Here is a 7,464-nt window from a genome sequence, read left to right as displayed (position 1 = left end):
AACTTCATGATATTTCTTACTTTTTTTTCTTTTTTAAGCAAAGCTACTGTGAACAACTCTATAGGTAAGACTTTGACTTTGTGTGCATGTATGGTTTCCTTAGAATACATCGCTAAACTGGAATGGCTGTGTCAAAGAGAATGAACTTTTTAAATTAAAGTTGTTGCAAATACTGCCGCTTTTACAGCAATAATTACACCAATTTAAGATCTTACATGCTGTGTATGAAGTATCTCTTTCATCATATCTTAAGAACACTGGGTATTATGTGTTTCTCTGTATTTTTCATTTTTATAATTTACCATATTTCATTAATTATACACTTGAAATTTAAAAGGGAAGATTGCTGCCATAAGTTTGGTTGATCCCTTTGAGATAAATATCTCCCTACAAGTTGGCCTTTTTTCAAATTTCATGGACAATACAGAAAGATAAGACTCACAGGGTTCCAATGTTCTGTGGAAGAAATCTATGCTAGTTCTGATGTCTCAATATTTGTGTAGGCCTGCGCATTGGCTATTTCTGGTCTACTCAAAGATTAGGAGTTTATTAAGTGAATGAATCCTCTTTGCCATGGACAACTGTTCTACTTAATAACATGTATTTAAATTACATTTTACTCTAAAATAAATTGTATAGAGGGTAGTTTGTCTGATTGGTTGATTGGTTGGTTGGTTAGAGAAGAAAATCCATAATTTCCCTAGAGCCTTCTTTTAATGAAACTGTTAGAGTGCCAACAACTGACTAATGCATAATCAAGTCAGGACTCTAGGTTGCAAGTCTTCTGGAGACACAAAAAGGCTCTCGGTAAGAGAGAGGCTGTTTCCTCTCTTTTCCTTAAAATTTTTGTTGTTGTAATTCATTATTTTTCTTGGATCGGATCTCTCAGGAAAAGATGTGTCTGTTTAAATAATTGCTTACTTCTGCACACTCCTCCAGGTTCAAGGGCAGAGCAATTCAATTGCACACTAACGCTTTACTTCCAAATAAACTCTGTTCCTATTGGTATGTTCCTTTTTTCTGGTCTTTGCCACAAGGAGTTTTCCACACCAGAACGAGGCTCCAGATTCCTCTCTATCTGATCTCATTTGCTTCTTATTAAACCCAGAGCTCTTTTGAAAATACTTTAATAAGTACTTTTGATCCCTTCATGTTTTTCAAGGATTTCTCAGTTTCTTCCAAACACTCAGCTGACAGATTTCTGGGAGCAGCCAGTTCCACTTGGGAGACACTTTAGGCTGATGATATCATCTGAACACCCAGGGAAAGGGCCTTTGAGGGGACCCTTCTTAGCAAGGGTGGCTGGAAGCCACATTGGTCCTGTTCTTCATTTCTCTGGAAGTGAGTCAGGGAAGACAGGATTTTCAGACCTACATTCCTTTTCCTGCAAATGACAATGTTCTCTCAGAAAAAATGGACTTTAATAAAAATATAAGCAATTTCAAGGTGCCTATTATCTCTCAGTCCATGCTCTCCCAAGAGTGTTTCTTTCTTACTAGAGCAGCCCTACAGTTTTCTGGGTGAACCCACCCTGAGGCCAAGGACGTTTCTACATCTACAGAAGCACTGTTGGGTTATCTGTGGCTGCGAGTGAAGGTTCAGACTCATGCTAACATTCCTGTGGAGACTGAAAGTTCCCTCTGAGGTAGGGAAATGCACTAGGGGAGAGAACTAAGCCTGTGACTTCTGGACACAACTCTCCCTTCAGCTTGCATTGTAACTTTGAGGATGTCATTAAGCATTTTGGGGTTCAGATTCCTCATTTGTAAACTGAAAGAGTTAAAAATTTTCTTGTCTTCCCAAGAGTGAATTGTGATTTTAAATGGGGGGGGAGGGGGAAATAATACATTTAATTAAAAATCAATAAATAAAAAGTTTAATGTGACAATATATTTTTGGATTTGGAAAATAACACTGGGGAACACCCGGGTAATTTTGACAGTATAAACAATGCAAACCAAGGTTTGGTAACAGTTACGGTGGTGAAGCATAAGTCTTAAAAAGTTGAGCAATTACTAGCTGGCCATGCTACCCTGGAGGGTAATGGCTACAAGCAGAGATCTGGAGTCTGAGGGAGGTGACTTAGCTCCTTGGCTCCACCTCCTGCTACATGATCTTGGAAAAATTCACCTCTCTCTCTCTTCTTTTCAGCTCAGATTCTTAATCTAAAAACAAAAACAAACAAACAAAAACCAAAACAAAACAAAACAAAACCCCAGGGTAATAATAGTATTATTACTATTCCTTTTTACTATTACTGTTCCTTCATACTTGGGAATATTAAAGACAAAGCATATGACACTTTGCTCAGTAGCTGGCACAAAGCTAATCCTTACTGATTACCATGAATATTATTAGTGCCCGCAGGTCTAAAAGTTATTATGTAAATTATCTGAATGCTCACCACCTAATTCGATCAGTTTCTTGTTTGCTTTTGTAGGGATACATGTCAATGCCTTTCTCTTTGCAAGTTTGTTTTCAATATATTCAACATAAATATTCAAAATGCCTCAGTAAAGATAATATATACAAAGCTTCAAATGCTAAAGTACTTTTTTGTTCCATTCATCAAATACTTGACTTAAAGATTTCCAACTGATTTTGACAAAGATTCAATCCCAGTTTAAGAAATCTTTTATAATTTTTTTTTTTATTGCAGGACATTTGAGTTACTTTACAAAGTAGTTCTTCAAAAGCTCATTTTTTAAGGCTGATTTCAAATAGCAAAGAAAGAAAATACATATTGCCATGCCAAAGTATGTCCTTAAAATTTTAAATCAGCTTTGTCACAAAATTATGGAATTCAGTTACTCTGTGTATTTAAGAACGCAATTGTACAGTTTGACCATTACACTATCTATATCATTTGGTAGAATATCACTACTTATTTGGATGTAATTATGAAGTATGTGTGCATCGTCTCCAACTCTGCTTCATGAGCTGCTTCATTTATTAGGAACACTGTCGTTTACCAAAATTTGCCTTTGTATAATCATTGTCAAAATATAATTTTATCTTCAATGCCAAACGTTTTAACTAACTTTATGACATTCACAATAATGTCAAATGTTACACTGTCAAAAGAATGAATTTCTAAAAGGTTGGCTTTGATTACATTGAACTGAGGGAAAAAGAAGCATAATTAGATGAGTTAATTTTTTTATTTGTAGATCCTGATAACACTGACACAAAACTCAGTATTTAAATGTGAATTTCTTCTGCTATTTATGAAGTCACACACTAACAGCTGTGGCTTTATTTTGAATTCCTGCACAAAAAATCTTGGAATAAAACATGAGTGAAAGTGACATGGAATAGCCATTTGATCCAAATGAAAAGTCTTATCTCACAGAATGATATGAAGAGTATTTCTGTGGTTGTAAATAGAGCACAGTCTTTATAAACTAGTTACTAACTTTTGAAGTGATGCTGTTGATGGGTCTCCAGCAGATCTGTGTCTTCTGGTTTCCAAGCAGTCAGTTATACCACTGTGACCCCACGGTGGGTGGTAAATGTGAAGAGACATATTTTGTGCACATTACGTATTCATCATTAACTTTCTTGAGCAATCAAAATTCACTTCTTATTTTTCAATGATACACATCCTTTTTAACTTATCCCTGCTAAAAGTGTTTATTGCAAAATAAAAAAAAAAAGCATTGTCAAACAATAAAAGAAACAGTTGTAGATTTTACACTGTACAATAAATGATAAAACAATACCTAAAGTGTTTGAACCACTCTCTTCATGCTTCATGGACAGCACTGTTCTGCTTTTATTCCCTTCACTTATTCCACATGTACCTAAACTATAAATGACCATGTTTCTCATGCAGGGTCACCCTGCTGACTGTGACCCGGTGGCTTCATGAATTTTGCGGCCACCAGGCACCATACAACTGAGTTTTACACTGAGTGGCCAGCAACAGTAGAGTGTTGAATACTCCCAGAACGATCTGAGACTGGAAGGAAACAGCTGTACCTAACAACTCATGTCTGAGCACACTTCCTTTTACCAGCAAGCTGTTTCTGACAGGGAGGTGTTAAAGACCAGAAAAAGAGAAGAGTTATCACTGGTCATCTTTCAGATTTAGCTATATATGAGAATAAGAGCCCTGTGCGTTGCAAGTACATCTTACCCACTACTACATGAGACTGTGGTAGAGCTGGAAGAACAAAGGGGAGGCCTGCCCAACTATTCACAACTTATTCTAGAGCAACTATTATAGTAAAACTTCATCATACAGTGAAAAGTCTGGGACACATATTAAACGAGATTGGAAACTCATAAACTAGTATTGTCCTGGGCTTATGATTATTCCACATAGTCATTTCAAAGCCATCTGCACTTATTCTTCCTGGTTCAATAAGAAAGAGTTATGACTTATCGGGAAAGGCCTTGGGAAGATGAATTTTAAATAAATACCAGGAAGAGTTTCTTTAAATGGCACAGGCGGTGGAGAAATCCTCATCATGAGAAGGATTAAATCTAAGCATGGGTGTTACGAAGAGGACTGCAGTTGGACAAGATGAGCTCCAAGGCCCCTTCCAAGGGTTTTATAATGTTTGATCAGTATACTGTTATAAGTAGATCTTAAAGAGAAGAATCTTAGCCCCAAGGATGCTGGAATAGTTTTAGCAGATGTCAAAAGAAAGAAAAAAGTCTCTTTCATGGGTTTATATATTCTTTCAAAGACCTTAGATGGGTTCATAAATATTGGGAGAATCTGATCATCTTTAGAGTAGCCACAGAAAGAATAGACTATTGATTGAGAGGGATCTTAAGAGGTCACCAAATCCAGGGTTGACTGCTAGTTGCAATGCTTGGCCCATAATTGATGCACAAGAATTTTTTGGAACAATCAAGCTTTCTGAACATCATCTATATAATAGGGGTTGTATTATCTGCTCAATTCCAGACAGACCCACAATGTCCAGTAGCTACCAATGGAGAGAAGAGGATGCAAGTTATTTGTCTTACTGTGAGATCATAGAGAAGCTGTGTAATCAGTTGAAAGATGAGTGAATGTAAAATAAAGGCCATTTTGTGGATTATGTTTTGAGTTTTCTGATACGGTTGTTTGTATTCAACCTGTGATATATTATTTTTATTACCATCCATTTTCTTAAAAGATAAACATCATAAAATGATTCTCCCAGTGAATGACTACATTCTTGCTTCTTGGCAGAGAAGCTTTCATGTAAATCTCACAGAGCAACTGGTAAATGGCAGTTCTTTTTAACCTGAATACTACCCAATCCCTACTCTCTTCCACAGTTCTTGTGGAAGGCCCAGGCGATAAGCAGTAGAATTCTTTTTTTTTTTTAACTGAAATTACCTATTTAGTTGAAACTGCAGCTGGTGAGATACAAGGCATTACTGATACAAATAAACTAACCATAGCTCGTAGGAAAGAACAGGCTTTAAATTTCAATCATTGTTAATCTGCAATTACTAGCTTTGTGACTTTAGACAAGTTATGTAAATTCATTTGGACCTGTTTCTCTATTTATAGCATGGGTATATATAATAATTATGCAGGGTCATTGAGGGTTAAGAGAGATGATCTAACATAAAGTGCTTAGCAGGTCTGAGAGCACTCCACAGGGTTGTTTCCCTCCGACTACAAGTCCTGAAAATATTGGGGAAATGTTCACTGTGGAGTAGAATTCAATTTCATTGACATGTTTACAGTGTGTTCCATGCTCCAGTCGCTGCTATACACACACTGTGAGGAAGAGAGTGGAATTTAAAAAACAAATAGAAAGTGATTCTTGCCCTTCAGGAAAGGAACGGTATGGTTCTTAGATGAGGCCAGAATGTCCTCAGTCTGAGGCTATGGAGTTCAGACGGACTACAGTGGGCAGCGGTGAAATGTCCGCGATGCCATCTTTGAAACAAAAAATTCTGGTAAAAGAACAGCCAGTTAATCTTCAGGCAATAACACTTTTACAGGACAAAATTACAAGCTGGTAGTTAGAGTCACTTGCTAGAATTCCAGGAGGTATGTCCCAGAACACTTTGCAGACTTCCACTACAGACCTCAGTCCAGGACTTAGCTAGCAGGTTGTGAAGGGGGAGCATCGTTTCTGTCCATCACTGAGCAAGAACAGGACAGCCCCAGGGCACCAAACACAGGATTAGTTTCACACTCCTTCATTATTCTAGCTTGGTTGTCACATTGCTCGGGACATTGGGGAAGCGGTTTCGTGTCCACATTTCACCATCTGTGAGATGAAGTTGTAATTTTACCCAACACAGAGGGGATTACTACACTGCTTTAAGTTCAGGTTTTAAAGAAAGCCTGATGTTTTTACAAGCAAGAGACTATAAAATAACAAAATAATTTGTTTTTTATTTTTAATGTACAGTTGATTCTCATTATGCATGGATTCCGTGTTTACAAATTTGGATACTCACTAAAATTTATTTGTAACTTCCAAATATATACTTGTGGTGGTTTCACAGTCATCCCCAGACATGTGCAGAGCAGCAAAAAATTTGAGTAGGCCTATGCACATAGTCCCAGCTGAAGTCAGACAAGGAGGTGCTCTGCCTTCTTGTTTCAACTCTCATACTATAAATAAGTGTCCTTTCCACGGTCTATTCAATGCCATGTTTTTAGCACTTTGTACTTTTTGTTGGTGATTTCATCTCTTTAAAATGGCCCCCAAATGCAGTGCTGAGATGCTGTGTCTATTCCTAAGTGCAAGAAGGCTGTGAGGCACCTTACGGAGAAAACATGCAAGTTAGGCAACTTTCATTCAGGCACCAGCTACAGTGCTGTCGGCTGTGAGTTCAGTGTCAATAAATCAACAATATATAGGTGTCTTCAAATAGAAATACACATAAAACAAGGTTACATATCGATCATTTGATGAAAATGTGGCCAGAGCCTCACAGGAACCTAACCCTGTATTTCCCCAGGGGCAATGGGTCGCCGTTTACTAATTCGGTGTTCCCAGCTGCTTAGAGGACATACCTACTGCAAATAATGAGCATCAGATATACTTATTATTGGTTTTCCTGATTGTTTTCCTTAGAAAAATCACCTCCAGGGAGAAGAAGAGTTTAGCGATCATTTAATTCAACTTCTTCCTTTTACCTTAGAGAAAATGACATGTAGAGATATGACTTGATTTTGGCCCCTTAGTAAGAGTCTGGCAGACCTGGACTAGAACCAGGTGCCTCAGCCGTGGGGCCCATCCTTCTACCAACAGACCACTCTAGTTTTCCTGGGAAAGTGTGGGGCGAGTGACTGCTGTGAGAAGTGCAGTGTAGTAGGGTGAGGCTTCCTATACGGCTTGTGTTGTAAGCTCCATGCCCAACGGTGTTCATTCCTTTGGTCATATTAAGATGGTAGACTGCATAGCTCATGTTTCTGAGCTTGAAGGAACAGGTGCAAGAAACCTGTTTCTTCAAGCGAAAGTATGCAAAATGTATTGCTTTGTGCTCCAATGTTCA

The sequence above is a fragment of the Halichoerus grypus genome, chromosome 7 (assembly GCF_964656455.1).
Source record: "Halichoerus grypus chromosome 7, mHalGry1.hap1.1, whole genome shotgun sequence".
NCBI classification, from domain to species: domain Eukaryota; kingdom Metazoa; phylum Chordata; class Mammalia; order Carnivora; family Phocidae; genus Halichoerus; species Halichoerus grypus.
Note: the sequence above shows the minus strand (reverse complement) of the source record.